The 27,500-nt window shown below is 35.9% G+C and overlaps 1 pseudogene; it reads left to right on the top strand.

Moving 5' to 3' along the window:
* The window catches only part of LOC135218445 (irregular chiasm C-roughest protein-like), a 58,872-nt pseudogene that overhangs the window by 20,915 nt on the left and 10,457 nt on the right, over window positions 1–27,500 (top strand).

Below are 27,500 nucleotides of genomic sequence, written 5' to 3'. Positions count from 1 at the left end.
TGTTAGGGAGGATCTATATGCAAATGATGGAGATTCGCCGGAGTGATGTTACAATGGCCCGCTCCTTACGGATATATATATATATATATTATATATATATATATATAATATATATAATATATGATATAATTATCACACGAACCGTGATCCATTTATATATCAATTCAAGCTACAAATGTCCTTTAATATCTAAATTCACTTTACCTCCCAATGATATATTTTCATATATGTACCGAAGGGGGAATTTTTTAATTGATAATAATTTCATCCCCCCTATGGGATCGAACCACCGTCCCACTTGGACGGTGGTTCGATCCCATGGGGGGACGAAATTATTATCAATTAAAAAATTCCCCTTCGGTACATATATGAAAATATATCATTTGGGAGGTAAAGTGAATTTAGAATATTAAAGGACATTTGTAGCTTGAATTGATATATATATATATATCATCTTGATTCACAGTTAGACGTCCGTTTAGAGGTAGCAACCATTTACTGAATTAGGGTATTATTTGGTTTAGCGAACTCATCACCCAAAATGAATCGCTGGGTACTCTACTCTCTGAATGCAAGTCTTTTAATTGGAATAAGTATGAATGAATGTATGTATATGTATGTGTATGTATGTATATGAAAATATATGTATATATATTGTATAGTATTTTATATATACAGAATTATATATAATATATTATATACTAGTATATATATACAAATTATATATATTATATATTATCTTATATATTATATATATATATATATATATATATATAGAGAGGTGAAGAGAGAGAGAGAGAGGAGAAAGAGAGCACGAGAGAGAGAGAGAGAGAGAGAGAGGAGAGGAGAATGTCCATTTTTCATCCTAACAAAAGCAAAAAAATGTTTCTATATTACCATTATTCCTTCAGATACCCGAAGCTGGAGATACAGAGTTCAAGGGTCAGTCCGCCTCTGGGTAGGGAAATACCAGGGACGCTAATCTCCTAATCATCCTACCCCTGGAGATTCGGCCCCTGGGGGGAGGGGGGCGGTTAATGACGATCATAAATTTGGTAACGGATCGTCTGTATCTCGTTTTGAATCTTCTCTTTGAGATTTCATGAAAGTTACTTTTCATGACGAGTAGTGGTGTTCACGACAATTCAGTGAATAGTAGGATTCGTTTAAGCTCTGGAATTTGCGCTTTACCCTTGTGTTTTTTGGGTTATTTTACCTTTTAAGAAGCGCATTCCAACGATTCAATCGCTATCGTTGCACTAACTGAGTTTAATTTCGCCTCTGCAATTATTATTATTATTATTATTATTATTATTATTATTATTATTATTATTATTATTATTATTATTATTATTATTATTATTATTCAGAAGATGAACCCTGTTCGTACGGAAGAAGGCCTCCACTGGGGCTATTAAATTGGTGTTCATTAGAAATAAGTAACAGAAGGTCATGTGAAATACAGAAAGAAAGAAGATATCATTGAAAGCGAGAAAAAGAATATAAGAATAAATTAATAAGTAGATAAAAATGCACCTTAAATCATTGACATACGAGGAGAATTTTTATTAGTTAGTAATGCGCTGCATTTCCGCATGAACTACCGAAGTTCTCATTGCACGACATCCTCATGGAGACTGTTCCACAGACAAACGGTGTATGGAATGAAGGTTCATGGAACGGCGAGAAGCACATTTACTGCATATATATTGCTGCTGTTCAGCAAATCTGGCCGCTCTCAGCGGAAAGGGGCATTGATGATGAGTGCTGGTTCTTCTCCAAAACAATGGTACTGAATGCTACTTCCATTGACAACTGATTCCACGTTCATAGACCGTCACTGGACCGTCATAAGTAGCAGTCCCTGCCGGCCATCAGATGGTGTGAGTCGATAATGACAAATAATAAACGGCTACTTCACTCTCATTCCGGGTAATTGTGCGCAAACCTTTGTTCGTGCATTAAAAAACCGAAAACGTTTGTTCTTGCAAAATACTGCAGCCGTTTGTTCATGTATAAAAGACCGAAAAAGTTTTTTCCATGTATAAAAACTGCAGACGTTTGTTCATGCTTAAAAACTGTTAATATTTGTTCATGCATAAAAACTGCAAACGTTTGTTCATGCACAAAACTACAAACGTTTCTTTATGTACTAAAAACTGTTAACGTTTGTTCATGCATAAAATTTACAAACGTTTGTTGATGCACAAAAAACTGAAAATTATTGTTCATACATAAAAGCTGCAAATGTTTGTTAATGCATAAAAAATTGCAGCGTTTGTTAATGCATAATACTGCAAAAGTTTATTTTATGCATGACAACTGTAAAAGTTTGTTAATGGGTATTAAACTGCAATGGTTTTTCATGTATAAAAAACTGCAAGCGTTTGTTCATGAACAAAAAATTGCAAACGCTTGTTCATGCATAAAACCTGCAAGCGTTTGTTCATTCATAAATACTGAAAGCGTTTGTTCACGAAAATATTTGCAAACGTTTGTTCATGCATAAAACCTGCAAGCGTTTGTTTATTCATAAATACTGAGAGCGTTTGTTCATGAAAAAAATTGCAAAAGTTTGTTCATGCATAAAAACTGCAAACGTTCGTTCATGAACCAAAAATTGCAAATCATAGTTCATGCGTAAAAAACTGCTAATGTTTGTTCATGCACAGGAAAAGTAAACGTTTGTTCATGCATAAGAAACTGTAAAAGTTTGTTCATGCATAAGAAACGGCAAACGTTTGTTCATTCGTATAAAAAAATGTAGCAGTTTGTTCATGTATAAAAATACAAACTTCTGTGCATTCATGTATAAAGTGCAATCAATTGTTCATGCATAAAAAAAAACTCCAAACGTTCGTTCATGCATAATACTGCAAACGTTTGTTCATGTATAAAAACCGAAAACGTTTTTTAATGTATAAAACTGCAGACATTTGCTGATGCATAAAAAGCTGCCCACGTTTTTAAAGCTCAAAAAACGCATGCTATGCTATCGTTAACTTCATTTTGGTTATCGAATAGATAACGCTCTTTGAAATGCAATTTTTTTTGGTGGGGTTCACGGGGGGGGGGGGGGGGGGGGGGGGGGTGGGGGGGGGGTCGGTGTGGCTGCAATTAACCCTAATTTCGGTCAGTGAAGCAGCAATGCTGTTTTGTTCGTTAAAGGAAATTCAGTTATCGCTCATCCTGCATAAAATCGTTTCTTCTTCCCCCCCCCCCCCTCTCTCCCTCCACCTCTACCCCTCCCGCTGCCCCTTTCTTCTCCCCCTCCCCATTCCCCCCCCCTCCCCCCCTCCCCCTTCCCCCTCCCCCTTCCCCTAGCCCCCAGCCCCCAGGTTAAAAAAAAAATGAGATTAAATGAAAATAGAAAAAAAAAGATTATCACACAGAATGCTGCTTGAAAAAAATAGACTTTAATGATGAAAGATTTTCCCGAAAGGCCCAACATTTATCATTGAAAGAAAAAATGAATATGCAGATTCATTTTATTATTATTTTTTTTTTTTTCCTCTTTTTTGACGGGGCGGGGGTTGGGGGGTGGGGGGGAAGGAAGAGGAGAGAATTGTGCAGTTTTGTTCGCTCACCTTGAAAAAAATATTTCGTGGAAGAAGAAAAATTTAAATTGGGAAAAAAAAGAGATATTAAATGGAAGGAGAATAGTTAATGAGGAATAAGAAATAAAAAATGCTAACTAATATGTAAAAAAAAACAAAAAAAAACGGGCGAGCTGATAAATAATAATAAGAAAAATAGTGGAAGAATAGTTGATAAATGCGAAAAGAGGCTGAAATAAGGAAAAATGCTAATTAAAATTTTAAAAATAGACGATCTGATAAATAATAATAAAAGAAAGAGAGGCGAAATGAAATGGAGGAAGAATAATTGATAAATGCGAAAAGAGACTGAAATAAGGAAAAATTTTAATTAAAATTTTAAAAATAGACGAGCTGATAAATAATAATAAAAGAAAGAGAGGCGAAATAAAATGGAGGAAGAATAATTGATAAATGCGACAAGAAATCGAAATAAGAAAAATGGTAATAAAAAGATAAAAAAATAGACGCGCTGATAAATAACAATAAAAAGAAAAAGAGGCTAAATAAAATGGAGGAAGAATAATTGATAAATGCGACAAGAAATCGAAATAAGGAAAAATGCTAATAAAAAAATAAAAAATAGACGAGCTGATAAATAACAATAAAAAGAAAAAGAGGCGAAATAAAATGGAGGAAGAATAGTTGATAAAATTCGACAAGAAATCGAAATAAAGAAAAATGCCAAATGAAATAAAAAGCAAAATGAACTTGATGAAGTCTGTAAAAAACAGGATACGAATAATGGAGATATAAAATTCAGAAAATAAGAAAGTGGAAACAAAATTAGGAAAAAAATGGTTGATAAAATCGACCAGAAAACAAAGTGAGAAACAAGGAGTAAAATGCTAAAAGAAGAGCTGATAAACTTGATAAAACCAGAATAAGAATAATGGAGAAATAACGAAAAATAAATTTAGGAAATAAAAATGAAATGGGAAATAATGTGCGAATATGGTACCAGAATAAGAATAATGGAGAAATAACGAAAAATAAATTTGAAAAATAAAATTGAACTAGGGAATAATGTGCGAAAATGGGAAAAGGTAAGAATTTTAGATTGTGAACTGGAAAAAAACAGGAATATAGGATGAGGAGGAGTATGAAACGGAAGTTAAAGTTGGTAATAATACAGTAAGTGAATAAAAATACACGAACTGAGATCATAAAGCTGATAGGGGAAATAAAGACAATATAATAAACATGAAACTATGAAAATAAGGAAATAAAAGACTTAAAACACCAACAAAAAAAATTATATTTTTATTCATAACTTATAAAATAGAAAAAAATGAGAAATCGTCACAAATTGAATTTTATTGAAACGAAAGAAAAAGAGAAAGAGAAAAACGAAACCAAATTGGACTAAACGTAATAAAAGCAAAGAGGAGAGAGAAAAAAAAAATAAAAAAGAAAGAGTAATAAGCGACATGGAATGTCAAACACGGAATGATAATAAGATTAATAAGATAAGAAATTTTGAAAAGACGTGTTTTCCGTTGCTTCTGTTGCGAAAGAATATTTATGTTTGAGATTAAAAGCCATCCCCTTTAAAAGCAAGATACGTTACCTTACCACGTGGATAAACGCTCATGCTAAAACACACACACACACACACACACACACACACACACACATATATATGTATGTATATATATATATATATATATCATATATATATATATATATATATATATATTATAACTATATTATATTTTAGCATATGCAAATAATATAATATATAAAATAAACATGTATGTTTATAAATTTTTTATATATATACACTATTATGTATATGAATAAGATACACACTCACATAAACTCACACACACACACACACACACACACATATATATATATATATATATATCATACATATATATATATATATATATACATATATATATATATATATATATATATATGTACATACAATTTTTAAGTTATTCATTTCCAGTTACCCTGTATACTTTACTTCCATTAGTGAGTTTACTTTTACTACATCCGGCAACCCGCTACCTACCTAACCTTCCCACTCCCCCGCCCCCCCCCCCCACCCCCCCCCCCCCCCCCCCCCCCCCCCCCCCCCCGTCATTCGGCATCCCCCACCTCCCTTACCTCCCCAACCCGACCCTTTTACCGCGATATAACTCAAGTCCTTAAGAACTACAAATGACGCAATAATTCATTCTCTAGGAAATACATTAGACATGTAAAGTCTCCCTTCGTGGAAGAAGAAGAAGAAGAAGAAGAAGAGAAGAAGAAGAGAGAAGAGGAGGGAAGAAGAAGAAGAAGAATAGTAGCTTGATTTACGACGTAACCCCCTTCCCCCCCCCCCCCCCCCCCCCCCCCCCCCCCCCCCCCCCACCCCCCCCCCAACCCCCACCTACCGGCCCCGTATAGTTCAAGCGCAGCCATCGTAGCTTCGTTGTTTTTGTTTCTGTGATGAACTGGTCTCGGAGAAAAATCGAGCCTGCCGTCAGTGCACCTCACGTGACGCACTGTAGGCATTATCATAGGCTGTCTGGCAGCGTTTCCTTCAGCCCCCTTGTTGCACTAAGTTTTTTTTTTTTTTTTTTTTTTTTTTTAATTTTTTTTTTTTTTTTTTTTTTTTTTCTTCCATTCCGCTTTCTTCCTTTGCTGGCCAACCACTCCAACGCCCTTTATAGTCGACTTTTTATAATATTCATGATAATCACGTGTTTTCATAAATTTTCATACATCATCATCTTAATGTTTTCATAAATTTTCATAAATCAAGCTTATAATAATCAAGTTTTCATAAAGTTTCATAAATAATATTCATATGTTTCATGAATTTCATAAATCGTCATCATAATAATCACTATGTTTTTATAAATTTTCGTAAATTCATCATAATATTCATATGTTTTCATAAATTTTCAAATTGCCATCATGATAATCATGTTTTCATAAATTTTCATAAATTCATAATATTCATGTTTTCATACATTTTCATAAATTGTCATGATAACCATATTTTTTCATAAATTTTCATAATATATAATTGAAATATTTTTTTTTCAATATTTTCATCATAATATTCATATATCTTCACAAATATTCATAAATCGTCATCATAATGTTTTCATAAATTGTCATAAATCAGCATCATAATAGCTATATGTTTTCATAAATTCTCATGAATAATCTTCATAATAATCACATGTTTTCATAAATTTTCATAAATCATCTTCATAATCATCATGTGTCCGTATGATCCTGACCTCAGAAATTCCATGAGTATGTTAAGTCATATTTTAAAAGAAAGGAAAAATAATTTTTATAATCATATATTCTTAAAAATTTTCATAAAATCCTCATCATAATGGTCATGCGTACATACGATCCTGACCTCAGAAATTCCATGAGTATGTTAAGTCATATTTTAAAAGAAAGGAAAAATAATCCTTATAATCACATACTTTCATAAATTTTCATCATCATAATGCTAAGCATTCACCAGGTTGTGTACATTTAAAATTGTTAGCTGCAGAGGGTATAAAACTTCCTTTCATCTACCCCAGATGGCCAATCCCACGGACAGCAGAGACCTGAAATCAAGATGGCGGTCGAAGTTAGCCGTCCTGGCGACGGTGGCCCTGTCCCTCCTCCAGGCGGTCCTGGGCGAGCAAAAATTCGCGAACCAGCCGTCGCCGCAGACGGCCGTGATAGGCTCGACGGTAGTGCTGCCTTGCAGGATCATCAATAAAGTCGGCGACCTCCAGTGGACCAGAGACGATTTCGGACTCGGGAACGAGAGGGAGCTCCACGCCTTCAAGAGGTACAAGATGATCGGCGCTGACGAAGAAGGTAGGCGGTGACTTGCAGCACAGACAGACAGTCAGTTAAACTAATAGGAAAAGTGACAGAACAGACAATTAAACTAATTGGCAAAATGACGGCCTGACATTTAAACTAATAGGCCAAATGACAAACAGTCATTTAAACTAATAGGCAAAAATGATAGACAAACACTTAAACTCATAGGCAAACTGACGGCCTAACATTTAAACCAGTAGGCAAAATGACAAGCAGTCATTTAAACTAATAGGAAAAATGACAGGGGGACATTTAATTGACAAAATAACATACAGACAATTAAACTAATGGGCAAAATAATAGACTGACAAACTATTAGGCGAAATGAAAGACCGATATTTAAATTAAAAGGCAAAATGACAGAGAAACATTTAAACTAGTAGGCAAAATGACAGATAAACAATTAAACTAGTAGGCAAAATGACAGACAAACATTTAAACTAATAGGCAAAATAACAGATAGACAAACTAATAAGCAAAATGACAGGTAGACATTTAAAGTAATAGGCAAAATTACAGACAGACATTTAAACTAATAGGCAAAATTACAGACAGACATTTAAACTAATAGGCAAAATAACAGATAGACAATTAAACTAATAGGCAAAATGACAGAAAGACATTCAAACTAATACGGAAAATGACAGTTAGACAATTAAAATAATAGGAAAAATACAGACAGACAATTAAACTAATAGTCGAAATGACAGACTGACTATTGAATTTGCAGAGACAAAACATACATAAGTCGAAAGAGGAAAGCAATGAGACGGAAATATTCCCGAGTAAAAAACAATGATACAATACTTACCAATGAATACAGACAGACATAAAAAGCAAAAAATAAACAGACCTCAGTAGACAGAGAAAGACATGAGACAGACAAATACCAGAATGAAAACAGACCGACAGCTATGGATAGAAAGAAAAAAGCATTGAGACAGAAAACTGCCGGACAGACATACAGATGGACACAGACAGACAGAGACAAAAAACAGACCTGAGGAGACAGGGAAGGGCATTGAGACAGACAAATGCCAGAGTTAAAACTGCCTGACAGACATACAGATGGAAACAGACAAACAGACAGACAATTAAAGTAACAGAAAAAAAGGACAGACATGGATTGGAAAAGAACAGCAATGAGACAGAAAAATTTCAGAGTGAAAACTGGACAGAAAAATTTCAGAGTGAAAACTGGACAGAAAATTTCAGAGTGAAAACTAGACAGAAAAATTTCAGAGTGAAAACTGGCAGAGAGACAAACACGGACAGAAAGACAAGGCAAGGCAGGCAAAATAACAAACATGGGGAGATATGGAAACAGACGGAAGAACGTCCACAAAGCGCATAATGACAAATTACAGTGTTACAGACTTGACAGACACAGACAATTCATTTCAGTAAATACGAGAGAGAGAGAGAGAGAGAGAGAGAGAGAGAGAGAGAGAGAGAGAGAGAGGCAATCTCGGTATGTGTCATGGTTATATATGGAAATGATAAGCACACGCAGATTTTTAATGACCCTGGTAATGGACGGATATAAAAAACACTATTTCGTTTTAATTGCTGTTTTTATCTGTCCATCATAATTGTTCTTGTTTCCTCCACCTTTTCAATGTGTTTTTACTTTCATATAAAAGCATTAAAAAAAAAGAGAACAAATAACAGCTTTTGAATAATAAAATCATATGTAATATTGGCTTCTACTTTTAGTGAATAAACTGCGGATAATTATAAATCAATAAATAGAGTATATTTAATTTATATTAGTTACAGAAGCAATTTCTTTTATCAAACTTTTGAGTTATAACAGTTATATTAATGGCTATAGATATTAAAAAGCTTGCGATCGGTGAAAAATATAATAATCGTAATTAATATGATCAGCTGTCATCTCAGAAGAATCGCTTTTAGATGACTTTAGCACAACCGAAACTAAGTGCTTTTTTTTTGAGATTTCAGTTTCATTTCCGTATTTTTTTCCTTTTTTTAATATTCAAGAAAATATCATCAGCAAGACGTCAAATCGTTTCTACACTTTCAACGTTATAGGAGAGTTCTGTATGCGCAAATTCCCTGCATAGTGACCTTAAATATTTTTTTTTCTTTAACAAAACACTGCATGAAATATAAACACCCGCAACATCAGAAAATTTCCATGATTCATCGTCTTTTGCTGAAGACGAATGTCATCGACATCATAATATTTCTATTTCCTAAGAGCTTAAGGAAATACCTGCACTCCTAAACATCATCATAAAAACGTTTTCCTTCTTTTATCGACCCGGGGGAACCTCCCCCTGAGCCTAACCAACGTTTCTCCTTTCCCAAACATTCCAGAAGACTTCGGCATCAGCACTACAAAAACTTCTTTTTTTCCCAAACATTCCAGGAGACTTCAGCCTACGGATCAGCCCCGTGACCCTGGAAGACGAGGCGTACTTCCAGTGCCAGGTAACCGGGTGGAGAGACATTCCAGGCGTGAGGTCCCAGACGGCCAAGCTGACAGTCTACGTTCCTCCGGAGCCCCCGGTCATCTCCCAAGGGCCCCTAGTCACAACCACGGCTGGATTCGGGGTCCAGCTCGAGTGTATATCGAAAGGAGGGAAGCCGGCAGCCGAGGTAGGTCCTTGAAAGAAGGAAGGTGGTAACTGTTCTCCCTGGCTTCAATCTCCATTCCAGATTTGTATAGAATGGTTGGTGGAAGTCACTGAATGCCTGGTAATGTTTACTTTAGGGCCTTCTGTGATTTCCGGGATAGGGGGGCGGTTGAATGTGTGAATTTGGACAGTACGTGGTACTCGAACGTAAATCGTAATAAAATCAAAGAGGCATTGATGAATTAATGTAAAATTCTTCACGAAAAGCAAAGGTTTTACCAAAGTTTAATTCACGTCTACTTCATGGAAAGTAACCAACAATTCATAGAATATCCTTTTAACATTTTTAACATCATTAGTCGATATAATCCAATTTTGGAGGAAGACAAAAAGAAGTATTCTTTCTGTGTTGCTTTCCACAGTAAAGAACAATTTTGTGAACAGTGAAAAGAAAGATAAAGAAGTATAGTTACGTTACAGTATGAATGGAACTTCCAGCAATGTAGGAAAATCAGTTGATAAATAGATAGACAGACAGACGGGAAGCTAATGCATTAAGATTAGCATTTAAAGTAATTCCATAAAATTAAGTTTTCGAACTAATCGATCAAACTAAGTATAACAGTAATAAATTAATTTTTGTAGGAATTCACTAAAATTAAGGTTTGAAACATTCATTAAAATAAAATTTTTAAGGTAATTCATTGAAATGATATTGGAAACTTAATACATTTAAAAATTTCTTTTAAATTAAACTTGAAAAATAATTCATGTAAATAAAGATTTAGATGTAAGTATTTGAAATAAAATTTTAAAATTATTACAAATACATTTTTCAGTTAATTCATTAAAATAACGTTTTAAAAATAACGCATTGAAACTAATGTAAAATTAAGCTTTTAAACTTGTTCATTAGAATAAAGATTTAGATCTAATTAATTAAAATAAAGGTTTTAACAGCATTAAAGCTAAATGTTTAAGGTTATGCCATAAAATAAATTTTTTGTGGTAAGTAAGGTAATTCATTTGAAATAAACCTTTATGGCAATTAATCAGAATTAAATTTTTAAAGTAATCCATTAAATTTTAATTTTTAAGGAAATACATTAAAATAAAAATTTCGACAAAATTAAATGTTTAGGGTAATTCATTAGAATTATATTTTTAAGGTAATGCATTAAAATTAAAATTTTAAGCATCGTTAACATTCAAATGTTAAGTTAGTGCATTGAAATTAGAATGAATTCTTGAAAGAAATTCTTCAGAATAAAATACTTAAGGTAATTGCATAGAATTGAATTTTTTAGGTAATGCCTTTAGAATTAATTTTTAAGGTAATTCTCTTAGATTTTTAAGTAATTCGTTTAAAGTAAATCTTTTAGGTAATTTGTTTAGAGTTAATTTTTAAGGTATTTCGCTGAAATTGGATTTTAAGGTGATTAGCTTAATTCCTTTTGAGGTAATTCATTGAAATTATTTTTATGGCAATTAATTAAAATTTGATTTTCAGACAATTCTTTTGAATGAAATTTTAATAAGATTATATTTTTAGGCAATTCATGAAAATTAAATGTTTGAGGTAATTCATTACACTTATAACTTTGAGGAAATCCGTTGAAATGAGATTTTGAATAGAATTGAATATTTAAGGTGATTCGCTAAGGTTACATTTTTAGAAGTAATGAATTAAAATTACATTTTATAAGTAATTCATTACAATTATGATTTTAAGGTAATCTGTTGATATGACAGTTTGAATAGAATTGAATATTCAAGGTAATTCACTAAGTTTACATTTTTTAAAGTAATGAATTAAAATTACATTTTTTAAAAATCGTGCCTCATTCGACCTTTTCCCTTCAATTCCTGCAGCTGCAATGGCTAACTTTTCCCCTCAATTCCTGCAGCTGCAATGGCTAACTTCCTCCCCAATTTCCTTGCAGCTCCAATGGCTAACTCCCCCAATTCCTGGCAGCTGCAATGGCTAACCCCTCTTTCAATTCTTGCCAGTGCAATGCTAACTTTTCCCCTCGGAATTCTGCAGCTGCAATGGCTAACTTTTCCCCTCAATTCCTGCACTGCTAAAACTTTTCCCCTCAATTCCTGCAGTGCAAATGGCTAACTTTTCCCTCAATTCCTGCACTGCAATGGCTAACTTTTCCCCCTCAATTCCTGGCAGCTGGCAATGGCTAAACTTTTCCCCTCAATTCCTGCACTTGCAATGCTAACTTTTAACCTCAATTCCTGCAGCTGCAATGGCTAACTTTTCCCCTCAATTCCTGCAGCTGCAATGGCTAACTTTTCCCCTCAATTCCTGCAGCTGCAATGGCTAACTTTTCCCCTCAATTCCTGCAGCTGCAATGGGCTATTTTTTTTTTTTCTTTTTTTTTTTCCCATTTTTTAGCTAATTTATTTTTTTTTATGGTAAATTTTTTTGAATTTTTTCCCTGCAACTGAATTGGTAATTTTAACTTTTCACCTCTTTTTTTTTACTTTGAATTTTTTTAAGTTTTTTTTCTACTTTTTCAAATCCCTGCAGCCTGCAATGTCTTACTTTACCCTCAAGTTCTGCAGCTGCAATGGCTAACTGTTCCCTTCAATTCCTGCAGCTGCAATGGTAACTCCCCCTCAATCTGGCAAGTGCAATGGCTAACTTTTCCCCTCAATTCCTGCAGCTGCAATGGCTAACTTTTCCCCTCAATTCCGCGCTGCAATGGCTAATTTTCGCTATAAATTTTCCCCCCCTGACTGCAATGGCTAATTTCCCCTTCAACCTCTGGCAGCTGCAATGGCTAACTTTCCCCTCAATATGCAAGCTGCAATGGCTGGACGCCTCCGGCCGCGTCGTGACTGAGGGCGTCCACTACTCGACGGAGCTCATGGAGGACGCCCACCGGAGCAACGCCAGGTCCGTCTTGAGCTTCCTGGCAGACAGGAGGCACCACAACAGTGCCTTCACGTGCACGGCCATGAACCCGGCAGTTCGCCATGCGGAAGCTGCGCAGGTGGGTGTGCGCAGGTTGTGGGTTTGCTTAGTCTTCTTGAAGCCTTTTGATTCTCTCTCTCTCTCTCTCTCTCTCTCTCTCTCTCTCTCTCTCTCAGATCCTTCACTCTTCTTCTTCACTTTTCTTCTTGGATTTTATAGAAACCTTTTTATTTCCTCTCTCTCCTCTCTCTCTCTCTCTCTCTCTTCTCTCTCTCTCTCTCTGCGACATTATTATATAGCAAATATTTACGCATTTACGACTGGCAGTGAATTACGTTACTCGTTCACATTAAAAGAATTTTACAATAAAAGAAAGCAACAGGAAATAAAAGAGATACACACGAAACTCAGGAGACGTCATCATCAGCAGCAGCAGCAGAGGACAGGATTGGATTTTGTTGTCTTGCTTAGATATTTGAAGATCAGTAGATTCACTACGAGTGCACTGGGCAGACTTTCACTCAAGGATTTAATACAGAGAGAGAGAGAGAGAGAGAGAGAGAGAGAGAGAGAGAGAGAGAGAGAGAACTGTCAGAAAAATATGGCAGAAATAAGACCTTTCTTAATGTTTTGTGGATATTACATTTGACCTTTGGAAAAAAGATGAGCGGTTGATTTCTTCATGAAGTCTCTCCAGGTACCCAATAAAATGTGAAAAGTGCAGGATTCAATCAATAATGATGAATGTATATTGTATAATATGATGAATACATGCGCCTCGGTGGCCACAAGTTCGATTCTCGTGCATTCCACTGAGGGGTGAGAGATGTGTATTTCTGGTGACAGAAGTTCACTCTCGACGTGGTTCGGAAGTCACGTAAAGCCGTTGGTCTCGTTGCTGAATGACCACTGGTTCCACGCAACGTAAAAACACCTTACAAACAGACAAATATGATGAATATAGGGTCAGGAGTGCAACTAAACACATCGTCTCTGTGGTGTCAAAGTCCCATAAGGATTACCAAGAGGCAACAAATCCCTTTTAATCCTTTTTTCCTGACGTTTAATCCACAGCCGTTGAATTATGCAGACAACGCGCTCGAATATTAGCTCTCCTCTCCAGACGCTTTTCGCATTTCAATTTTTTTTCTTATTTTTCCCCCTTTTTTTTCGCCCGGCGAGAAAAATAGTGACGCATCCCCGCCGTTGCAACAGCAAATGGCTGCAGAAAAGAAAAGAAAAATAAAGGCTTGTCCACAATTTTTTTTTTTACGTCAGTCGCCGCTTTTTCGTTTGCGAGTTGTTTGGGGAGGGGGGATGGGGGGGGGGAGTGGGGGTGAGGCGGTGGGGAAGGGAGGAAGTGGCCACTGCATTGATGTTACTTTGACATCAATAATGATTCATTCACTGGTCGTTTTCAGCCTTTTTTTTTTTTTTTGTGGGGGGGAGGGTGCTGATGATGATGATGATGATCGTTTTGGACACGTTCGGGCGGGAGATTCCTTAATAGACTTCACAAATGTTTTTTAAATACGTATATGATTATATAAGTATATATACATTTATATGTATATATGTATGTGTGTAAATATATAACTTTGCATAATACATATATATATATATATAAATATATATATATATATATATATATATATATATACACATTCATATATATATATATATATATATATATATATATAGATATATACATATATACGTGTACAGAGAGAGAGAGAGAGACAGACAGACAGACAGACAGACAGACAGAGAAAGTAAGGTGTTTGTGTGTGTGTGTGTTTTATATACCAATAGCGCTGTCCATATTCAATTATGCATTTATGTGTGTTTGTGCGTAATTATGTAACACGGAACATTGGAGTTTTTATAAATTGAAAGTCCCTGGGTTAAAATTACGAAATTCTTCATTTTTCCTGAACCATTTTTGTGCTTTAATTCCTCTTAAATAATTCATCCCCGACCCGCACTCCTTTATTTATTTTTTAAATGATTCAAATCTGTTCTATTTTCCGAAAGAAACCTTTCCAATTTCATATATTTTCAAAAAGCAGGGGCCCTACAGTATTCTTGGTCTCTGTATTTTTAATAAAAAAAAATTCTGTAAATTATCAAGACAGATTATTATTTTATTAGAAATCTTCAGTACGGGGCATTTGACTTTTGGAATAATGATAATCGTTATAATTTTTCAAGTACCGATTAATATTCGAATGGCCGTATTCAGTTACTTTTTTTCAAAATTCCGGTCTTACAGAATATTTTCAAACGTCAGTTCCTCAGTGGACGGGTGGGTTGCATACTCGCCTGACAATCTGGTAGCCCGCGTTCGCTTCTCGCTGCTGCCATTGAGGAACCAGAAGAATTTATTTCTGGTGATTAGAAATACATTTCTCGATATAATGTGGTTCGGATCCCACAATAAGCTGTAGGTCCCGTCGCTCAGTAACCAGTTGGTTCCTAGCCACGCAAATTAAAATCTGATCCATCGGGTCAGCCCTAGAAGAGATGTTAATCAGCTCTCCTGGTTAAGCTAAGATATACTTTTTTTTAACATCTTCAAGTTCGAAGCAACCTTAATATAATGATTTAACTGAAAATAGTGATTTAACGAAGAATAATGATTTAACTTAAAATAGTGATTTAATGAAGTATATGATTTAACTTAAAATAGTGATTTAACTAAGTATAATGATTTAACTGAAAATAGTGATTTAACGAAGTATAATGATTTAACTTAAAATAGTGATTTAACTAAGTTTAATGATTTAACTGAAATTAGTGATTTAACTAAGTATAATGATTTAATTTAAAATAGGGATATAACTAAGTATAATGATTTAACTGGAAACAGTGATTTAACTAAGTATAATGATTTTCACTTGGCATGCATCGTTTTAGCTAGAATATTTTTTTATTATTATTATTTTGTAGGCATTTTATCCTTCGGTTCGGTTATCAACCTTCGAATTTTCAAATTTGTATCTTTGTTGTTAATTCATGAGTTTATACTTTTAAGTTCAGTCATGGGAACTGACCTTTTCATGACCTTTCAGTTTCCTGCCACGTTGTACGTTATCCTTAATATGCTGACCTTTGACCTTTTTGATAAACACTTTCGCTTCTGGTCGCAAATTTTCCTTTTTAATTTGTAGATGACTTTTTTTCTCATCTGCGAATCCTATAAATATCAATCTGAGAGAGTAACACTGAGAAAGATACCATTTAAATATTTTATTTTTTATTTTTTTAAGGCAAGTGAAATGGCTAACTACGTAGATGATTAACGTATGATAGTTAGTGGCGTGTTCAGTAACTTTCAGTAACTCCCAAATTTGTTAATACAATTTTTTTTAAGATGAAATTTACATTGTTTTCATGATAGACGTTTTACTTCAGTCATTTTCTTATTTCTCTTCAGTTTAATAAATGCATAAAATTACATTTAATTTCACGAGTACTTTACTTGATCAGATTGGCAAAATGACGTAATATTTTTCATATCCTTATTCTCCTAATTCCTTCTTCATAACCTGTATCATATGAGGCCATTTCCACTTAATTATTTTAACCTTTATATTATATGAGGTCCTTATGTTCTTACGTATTTTAACTTTTACCTTATTTGATGGCATTCTTTCTTGATTATTTTAACCTTTGGATTATATGAGGCCATTATTTACATGTATCTTTTAACTTTGACCATATATAAGGCCATTTTACTTATATAACCCTTTACATTATATGAAGCCACTATTTACTTATACCGATATTCTAACCTTGACCAAATAAGAGACCATTTTTCACGTAATTATAAGAAATTGTATCATATTTGACGTGATTCTTCACCTAAAACATCTATTACCATTTACCATTCTAGGCCATTTATTTATTTATTTATTTATTTATTTATTCATTCATTCATTGACTTGATTTCATTTTTTATTTATTCACTTATTTATTATTTTTATGTACCCATTAATTAATTCATTAATTTTTATTTTCCTTTTTAATTATTTCTATTAATGCTTTAATTGATTTATTGATTGATTGACTGATTTATTTATTTATTTATTTATTTATTTATTGATCGATTGATACATTATATTCAATAAAGGTTCGCCTGGAAGTCCGCTACCCGCCGAAGGTAACGATCATTCACGACCACGATGGGTACAAGGAGGGGCAGACAGCTACCCTCACCTGTTCTGCCGATGCCAATCCCAGTGCCATGACGTTCAGGTGAGTCTTCCTTCAACTTATTAGAGCAAATAGTTTTATATATATATACATATTATATATATATATATATATATATATATATATATTATATATATATATATATATATATATATATATATATATATATATATATATATATATATATATATATATATATATATATATATAAATATATATATACATATATATACATATCATATATATATATATATAATAGATATATATATATATATATATATTATATATATATATATATGGTATATATATCTATATATATTTATATATATATATATGTTATATATAATATATACATATACATACATATATGCTTATATATATATGTATATATATATATGATATATATATATATACTATATAATATATATATATATATTTTAATTATATTATATATAATAATAATATATATAATTGGGGGGGGGGCAGAAGGGGAGAGCTTCAAAAAGGAGCAGTCATATGCTAATGAGTACTTGAATAGGTAGTTTTGGTCATCACAGAAATAAATATATCTATGGAGAACTTTGGCAATTACTTTTTATACGGGCGTCTGTCCACTGAGTTTTAGATGTATGTACGTATATCTTCGGTAGATTACTCCTCATGGCTCCAGCAGTGGGTTAGTGCCGTCAGTGCACCTCCCGTGGTGCGTTGTAGGTGTTACTTTTTTTATTTTTTTATTTATTTTTTTTTTATTTTTTTTTACGCACAGCTCTTGTCATTCATTAAAGTTGCCTAAGTTCGTTCGTGCTGGAGGGGCTAATTCATAATTTATTTTTATTCTGCGCACAAGAGCTTTTCTGAGCGTATAAAGGATGTATATATGTGTGCAATAAGTTCCTGACTTATCTGGGATATGTATGCAATACGTTTCTGGCATGTTTTTGATAAGTATGCAATACATATATATGTATATATATATATATATATATATATATATATATATATTTATATATGTATATATGTATATATATATATAATATATATATATATAATATATTATATATATGCATATATAATATATATATTTATAATATAGTATATTTATATATATATATATATATATATATACGTATGTAGTTTGTGCTAGGTCTTCTGCGTTGGTGACGTTGCAAGTTTGGCTGCGTCCGCAAGACACTTAAATGGAAGAAAGAAATCCACTAATGACCAGAGCGATTATTCCCTAATCTTTCTCCATTAGTCATATTATTTTTTCCGTTTTTCCCACTGTCTTACCTTCAGCGGCTGCCCTCTTTTATCTATATATTTATTTATTTATTTTCATTCAATTTTTTTAGCACAAACAACGGGAAAAACAACAACAACAACGAACGACTAAAATAAATAATCAGACCAACTATTCGGAGGATGACAAAATTCCAAATTGCTTTCCAGGAACAATTTTCTTGTAAAGTGATTTCTGGAACAATGGTCTCTGGAATTCACAAGCAAAATGAATTCATTCAGCCAGCCCTTCCTCCCCTCCCCACCCCCACCACCCCCGCCCCGCCCCGCCCGCCACCTTTAAAAAAAAGCACTCATGTTAATATACATATATTTTCGAATTCCCTAAGGATCAAATTAATTATGCGTCCATTTAATAATCAGAAAAACTATTTGTTCCGTAATGAAAAAACAAAAGAATTCCGTCAACTTTTCTCACCCCCCTCTCCCCCTTCTCGTTTTTATGCATATTTACTCTCGTTCCGGCTTAGGCCACAGATGGCGCTGATGGTGGTGTTTCCTTCTCTCTTTTTGTTTTCAAAGTCAACATTTCCTCAATTTGACGGTTGTGGGGGGGGAGTGGACAGCGGGGGGGGGGGGGGCCGCTATGAGCTGACCTCACGAAATATAGAAGATCAGAGGAATAACGGGGAACCAAAGCAAAGAGAGAATTCCAAAGTCAGGGAATTCAGGGAGGAAAAATAGGTCACCTAACCTAGAATTGGTCATTCCCGTGAAACAAGGGAAATGTGTTTAATGGACTTTTACTTATAGTAGTGTTAACAGAGTAGCCTCCTGAAAGGAGGCCGGAACACATAGGGTGTCAGTGAATTCCGCATTCTGAGGGAGACTTATGGCGCACACTGTGTCAGAGCATTCTGAGTAAGAATTAGGGAACACAGAGGGTACCAAAGAATTCCACATTCTGAGTGAGAATTAGGAAACGCAAATGGTGTCAGAGAGTTCCACATTCTGAGTAAGAATTAGGGAACATAGAGAGTGCCAGAGAATTCCACATTCTGAGTGAGAGTTAGGAAACAGTGAGGAAGTCTGAGAATTCCACACACTGAAAGATAATTAGGGAACGCAGAGGTTGCCAGAGAATTCCACATTCTGAGTGAGAATTAGGGAACAGTGAGGAAGTCTGAGAATTCCACAGGGAACACAGATGATGTCAAAGAGCTACACATTCTGAGTAAGATTTAGAGAACTCAGAGGGTGTCAGAGAATTCTGCATTCTGAGTGAGAATTAGGGAACACAGGGGGTGTCAGTGAATCCCATATTCTGAGTGAGACTAAGGGCACACAGAGGCTGTCAATAAATCCCATATTCTGAGTGAGACTAAGGGAACACAGAGGTGGTCAGTGAATCCAGTATTCTGAGTGAGAGAAAAGGAACACAGAGGGTGTCAGTGAATCCCATATTTTGAGTGAGAGTAAAGGAACTCAGAGGGTGTCAGTGAATCCCATATTTTGAATGAGAGTAAAGGAACACAGAGGGTGTCAGAGAATCCCATATTTTATTGTGAGACTAAAGGAACACAGAGGGTTTCAGGGAATGCCACATTCTGAGTAATAACGTCATATTCCTGATACCCAACAGATGGTACCGCAACGGGCAGCTGGTGTCGAATGCCAATGTGACGCAGCTGGTCATCGAGGAGGTCACGAAGGACATCCTCTACGAGGACATCGCCTGCGAGGTCTCCAATGAGGTCGGCTCCTCTAAGAAGATGACGAGGCTTATTATCCACTGTGAGTTTTTTTTTTTAAGCTATCTATCAGTGTTTGTCTATCATTGTACGTAACTGCGAGTTTTTGTAGCTATCTCTCTATCGTTGGATGTACCTGTGAGTTTTTGTAGCTATCTGTCTATCGCTGGATGAACCTGTGAGTTTTTGTAGCTATCTGTCTATCGTTGGATATACCTGTGAGTTTTTGTAGCTATCTGTCTATCGTTGGATGTACCTGTGAGTTTTTGTAGCTATCTGTCTATCGTTGGATGTACCTGTGAGTTTTTGTAGCTATCTCTCTATCGCTGGATGTACCTGTGAGTTTTTGTAGCTATCTGTCTATCGTTGGATGTACCTGTGAGTTTTTGTAGCTATCTGTCTATCGTTGGATGTACCTGTGAGTTTTTGTAGCTATCTGTCTATCGTTGGCGCGGAATCAGAGGAATTTATTTCTGGTGATAGAAATTCATTTCTCTATATAATATGGTTCGGATTCCACAATAAGCTGTAGGTCCCGTTGCTAGGTGACTAATTGGTTCCTAGCCAATTAAAAACATCTAATCCTTCGGGCCAGCCCTGGGAGAGCTGTTAATCAGCTCAGTGGTCTAGTAAGACTATGATATACTTGACTTTTGTCTATCGTTGGATGTACGTGAGAGTTTTCTTCTCATTTCATTAATGAAATAAAAAGCGTAATTGCCGTTATTAACAATGGCAATGAGGAAGGAAAGTCTCGCCCTTAATTACATATAATGTATAATGTTAATGATATACAATGACAAGCGCATAACACTTGCTCATTACGACGGAGATACGAAGGCCGTTATTCAAGGTTTTCAACCAAACTTTCAAGACGAAATCTCTTTCCGTAAAATAGATGAATGTCGTGATTCTACAAAAGCCAGTTTGGTTTTTAATCTAGATTTTTTTTTTTTTTTAAATGCAGAATTGATCGAATTCAGCAGATAATGGTGACAAAAGACCCTCGCTCATTGCGATAGACGTATGAAGGCTGTTACCGGAGGCTTTAGCTTGTTATCTGCGCCTCACCTTCCGAGCACTAGTACTAAAACGTGGCGGAAGCCCAGTGGGACTCCTTGTTTAGTACTAGCTCCTCCGGGATCAAGTACACCGTTTATTAATATAATTTGTCCCCATCACAATATACAAATGGCTGTATACAGTATTTTGATCCCTTAGGCCTGGCACTAAACGCTGCGTCCCATTGAGCTTCCCGAGAGGCTAGTACTAAACACCGCATCCCATTGAGCTTCGGTCATGTCTAGTACTAGCCCCTCGGGGATCAAATACATCGTTTATTAATATAATTTGTCCCCATCACAATATACAAATGGCTGTATACAGTACTTTGATCCCCTAGGCCTAGCACTAAACACCGCGTCCCATTCAGCTTCCATGTTTAGTACTAGCTCCTCGGAGGTGACGCGTAGATAACAAACCAAAGTTCCACCCAAAAGTCTCATTTCGTAAGACAGATGACGTCAAAATTCTGTTAATGTCAGATTTTATTTAATTCTATTTCCCGGAGTAAAATTCAGAACAGAGAAGTCAGTAGAGGTAATTATGACCCTCATTCATTGTGTATGAAGGCTGTGACTGAAGCCTGTACCAAAATTAGACGCCAAAATCGCGTTTACGAACGTCGTACTTCACTGGAGTAAAATGTGGGATCGCGGGACGACAGCGGATGACGACTATTACCGGATTTGGACTCATTTTCTAACTGAATTACGGTCTGCGATTTGTAGATATGACGCTCTGGTTCTGCGGCGTGTATGTCAAGCAATAAGCCAAGCCTGGTTAACTCATACAAGCGCACAAGACTTTAAAAGACAGGGAATCCTTCAAGATTGATTGCGTACGGTGAAATCTTTATGTTAATCATCTCCCTAGGGGGTTAGTACCGTCGGTGCACTGTAAGCATTACTTAGGTTCTGTGCAGCGTCCCTTCGGCCCCCAGTTGCAACCCCTTTACATTCCTTTTATTATACCTCCTATCCTATTCTCTATCTTCCATCTTAATTTCCATCCTCTATTTCTACACCTTTCAAACCTTTTTACTTTCAGTTTCCCTTTCAGCGTTGAATGACCTCATACGTCCCAGTGCTTGGCCTAAATTGCACATTCTATTCCTTTTATGTCAATCAGGAGTGGAAATATTATAGTGAAACGGTTGTTTTATTTCATTCCGTTTTATTGCAGCTTTTTGTTTTGTACCGTAGTTCACGTGAAATTCGACGTTTTAGTAATTTATTGATTGACAGTATGTTACCTGGCGTTACTTTCTGAATGTGTTGCGCACGGTGCATTCCGTCGTCAGTAAGATTAGCAAATATTGTTAATATCCTTTACGTCAGGCAAGAATGGACGATTGATTCAGTTACCCCTCCAACGCAAAGAAAACGGGAGGGCGCTACTTACTAATAAGTACATTGAATACCGACTTACCTACAAAGCACTATGGCATTCTTCCACAAAGACTGGGTAAGAAGAGTTTTACCAGCGAAGAAATATGAATATTCTAATCTTGGGACATCAAATTAGGGACCCGGATTGCACTGAAGTGAAATGAATTACTACCGCGGATTCTGAACCGTAAAAAACGATCCAATGAGGACCCCTGTCTGTGCCTGGGAATATTAGCAGTTAGTTCAGTCCACGGCTGTTATTATCTGATAACGGACGAGTCCTTACTAATGGAAACTGTTATTGAATCAAGGTCTTTGTCTCTGGTTTTATGAGTGTCATTTTTAATTCTGACTAGCTCTGATACGATGATTTTAAAACAAAGAAATTAACTTCTTTTTTTTAATCCTTATTGTAAAAGTTTATTATAAACGCCATGGCGCCTTGAATAAATGCGTTGTTTTTAATGCTTTATAAATACTTTTTTTTTTTTAACTTCTATTGTTACTCACCATTTCGAGAGAATTCGATACTGGAGTCCTTAGGTTATCAGAGATTACATGATAACTTGTTTCTGTTGTAGAAAAAATAGTAGTAGTAGTAGTAGTAGTAGTAGTAGTAGAGTAGAGAGAGAGAGAGAGAGAGAGAGAGAGAGAGAGAGAGAGGAGTCTCCTCAAAATGGCAAAAAGACTGCTGTTTACCCAAACACTGAATTGTGTAATCTAACAGTTAGCCAACTTCTGTGGGTCGCAGCCAGTGTGGAGAAGGGGAACAGCTTAGTAATCTTGTCCCAAAAGTGACCTCTCTCTCTCTCTCTCTCTCTCTCTCTCTCTCTCTCTCTAATAGTTAGCATGCACAATATTTTAAGGATAAAGAAAGCATTATCTATATTATTATTCAGAAACTCTGGTTTGTTGTCATATGTAATTATCAATAGTAATAATAATAATAATAATAATAATAATAATAATAATAATAATAATAATAATAATAATAATAATAGCCGATTTCACAAGATGTAGAACCCAGGAGAAGAATGAGCTCCCTGTCTAAAATATATAATTAGGGAAAAACAATTTTAGTTAAAAAGAAAAAAAAAAAAAAAAAGTCAAACATGGCGGCTTGTCAGTGTTTGTCTAGCGGGAATGATAAACCCCAGTTTTTGCGTTTTATGTATCCCCCCCCCCCCCCCCCCCCCCCCCCCACCCCCGCCCACCACCACCACCCCGCCAACACCCCTACGAGAAGGGGAATATAGACCTTGTCACAAACTGTGGTCATCAATAACAATGGTTTATCGATGGAGCGAAACGGGAATTTTGATAGTAGATTTTTTTTTTCTTAGATCTCGGGGTTGAAGCAAGGTGAATAGATTCTTGTTACTTAAGTTGTTATTATTATTATTATTATATTATTATTTTATTATTTATTATTATTATTATTAAAAGAGGATTAACCCAATTTATGTAGAACAGGCCCACAGAGGCCAATGACTTCGAATTTAAGCTTCCATCGAAGATGGAATTCATTGGAAAGAAGTTAGAGACGGTAATAGGAAAAACAGAAAGAAGAGTTATCAGTCATTTGAAAAAGAAAAATAATTTAACAAAGAAACAGATGAATAGTTAAAAGTTTTCTGTCAATTATTAAAATACAGGATGAATTGCTTTAGGGTAGTCATGTTAGTCTTGTACTGGCATCTCCCTTTGAACGTTTAAGGTTCCAATTGCTCAAAATCGCGTCTTCATTACTTTGAAAAAAAAAAATCACGTAGGGATAAATAATTGAAAAAAAAACCTGCCAAATAAAAAGCTGAGATATTTATTAAGCTGCATAATCCAAGCCATGTTAATACTTGTAACGCGGGCGGCATATAGATCAAAGAACTTTTATTTTTTACATGTTTGATTGGTTTCCATCCAACTCTCGAGCGCCTCAGTGGCGTGGTTGGTATGGTCTTTCCCTGTCACCTTTGTGGCCGCGAGTTCGATTCTTGGACATTCCACTGAGGGGTTAGAGATGTGTATCTCTGGTGATAGAAGTTCACTCTCGACGTGGTTCAGAAGTCACGTCAAGCCGTTGGTCCCGTTGCTGAATAACCACTGGTTCCATGCAACGTAGAAACACCATACAAACAAACAAACATCCAACTGTCGTCGCAAAATCAAAGGTCATCGACACTGGAGGTTTGCGCGAAGATTATCTGCTTTCTTGCTCGAGAGGTGCCTCACCTCTGATCTCAGGGATGGTCTTGCAACGTCACCCTCTTGAATTTTTTGTTTCTGAAATCTTTGGTTAGTTTCGTAAGTTTCAGTTTTAAGTCTTGTTTCCTCCTGTATGGGGGGTTATTACCGTCAGCGCACCTCATGCGGCGCACTGTAAGCATAACTTATGGTTCTTTGTGGCAGCGTTCTTTCTGCCACTATCTGCAAGCCCTTTCATTCCTTTTACTGTACCTCCGTTCATATTCTCTTCCTTCCATCTCTCAGCAAATGTTTCAACAGTATTTTCAGCGTTGGATGACCTCGTGAGTCCCAGCGCTTGGCCTTTGGTCTAGATTTTATAATCGAATTTCAAGTCTTGTGTCCATAAGACCTATCAATACACTGTTTCGCATTGTACAGTAGCTGAGATTGTGATTATGCATTCTTCATCGAAGCCCACTGCTTATTGCGTATTTCGAAACATGCCGCTTCAGTTTAGGATCTCAGAAAATGGTAGTCAGTCGGGGTTAAGCTTAAAAGTGTACGCAATAGTGCAGGCATTTTTTTTTTTTTTTTTTTTTTTCGGAATAACCAAGTACAGCAGTTATCTCGCTATTTTTCCGTCGCTGGCTCACAGCAGGCGACACAGGTATAATTAGAAAATACGAGGCACTTTATCTAAACGAGATTTATTGTCTTTGACGGAACTCGCGATTAAAATGCGTTTTAATTTACGAGGGCGTAACAGACGCGACTGACGACCAGATTGGGTGCGTTTCCGCCGCTGATATTGGGAGCTGAAGGAACTGCTGTAGTGTGACACTGTCAGTTACAATGTATATACAGTGTCATAGGTATCACTAAGACTACGATAGTATTGACTTGATAAGACTTAGGAAAAGACTTTGGGGAAAGCTTTCTTCTTTGGAAGCTTAGAGTAATAATAATAACAATTAATAATAATACAATAATAATAAAATCGGGGTGGATCTTTCTTGTTTGTCCGTCCTGGGGTAGGTAAGGGATCGGGACGGTAGGAGAAACGTGGCGGGCAGCGCCGGGTTCCAGCGCAGTGTATAGCTCTTAATAATAATAATGATAATAATAATAATAATTATAGAGGACTGCGTCAACATCGAAAACAGAGAACTGGGGCAATATCTGAAAACCAGTGAAGACGAGTGGCTAAAGAGTGCATGGGAAGAAGGACTAATAAAAGTAGACGAAGACCCACAAATATACAGAGACAGGAGAATGACAGACAGAACAGAGGACTGGCACAACAAACCAATGCACGGACAATACATGAGACAGACTAAAGAACTAGCCAGCGATGGCACATGGCAATGGCTACTGAGGGGAGAGCTAAAGAAGGAAACTGAAGGAATGATAACAGCAGCACAAGATCAGGCCCTAAGAACCAGATATATTCAAAGAACGATGGACGGAAATAACATCTCTCCCATACGTAGGAAGTGCAATACGAAAAATGAAACCATAAACCACATAGCAAGCGAATGCCCGGCACTTGCACAGAATCAGTACAAAAAGAGGCATGATTCAGTGGCAAAAGCCCTCCACTGGAGCCTGTGCAAGAAACATCAGCTACCTTGCAGTAATAAGTGGTACGAGCACCAACCAGAGGGAGTGATAGAAAACAAGCAGGCAAAGATCCTCTGGGACTATGGTATCAGAACGGATAGGGTGATACGTGCAAACAGACCAGACGTGACGTTGATTGACAAAGTCAAGAAGAAAGTATCGCTCATTGATGTCCCAATACCATAGAACACCAGAGTTGAAGAGAAAGAGAGGGAAAAAATGGATAAGTATCAAGATCTGAAAATAGAAATAAAAAGAATATGGGATATGCCAGTGGAAATCTTACCCAAAATCACAGGAGCACTAGGCACGATCCCAAGATCCCTCTAAAGGAATCTAGAAAAACTAGAGGCTGAAGTAGCTCTAGGACTCATGCAGAAGAGTGTGGATCCTCGAAACGGCACACATAGTAAGAAAAGTAATGGTGTTACTACTAAAGGAGGCAGAATGCAGCCCGGAACCCCACACTATAAATACCACCCAGTCGAATTGGAGGACTGTGATAGAGCAAAAAAAAAAAAAAATAATAATAATAATAATCCGAGGGAATCTTTCTTGTTTGTCCGCCACGGGATGGGGCTTCGGTAGTTAGGGGTTCGGGGGTGGGGGGAGTAGGGGGGGTGGGGTTACGGGTGACATGATGGGCAGCGCTGGGTTTCAGCGCAGTGTATAGCTGTTAATAATAATAATAATAATAATAATAATAATAATGATAATAAGCTTGAAGATCTTTCAGTCACATGATCTGATTATATGAAAGTCTTACAATGGCCCGTTATAACATGATTAAATTGTCATTAACTTTCCAGTCATGAACCAAAATCCCAAGTGTGTCACTGGAGCAGGGATTAGAATGTAACATTTAGGCCTTAATCGCTGGGACCCATGAGGTCATTCAGCGCTGGAAATATTAAAACATTTGTTAGAAGACGTTTAAGGAAAGCAAGATGGAAGAGAGAGAATGCGAACGGAGGTGCACTAAAAGGAATGAAAAGTGTCGCTGCAAAGAACGTCAAGTAACGCCTACAGTGCACAGCATGAGGCGCACTGACGGCAATCCCCTCCTACGG

This window comes from Macrobrachium nipponense, chromosome 19 (genome assembly GCF_015104395.2).
Source record: "Macrobrachium nipponense isolate FS-2020 chromosome 19, ASM1510439v2, whole genome shotgun sequence".
Classification (NCBI taxonomy): Eukaryota; Metazoa; Arthropoda; class Malacostraca; order Decapoda; family Palaemonidae; genus Macrobrachium; species Macrobrachium nipponense.
Note: the sequence above shows the minus strand (reverse complement) of the source record. Positions and strands in the feature narration are given on the sequence as shown.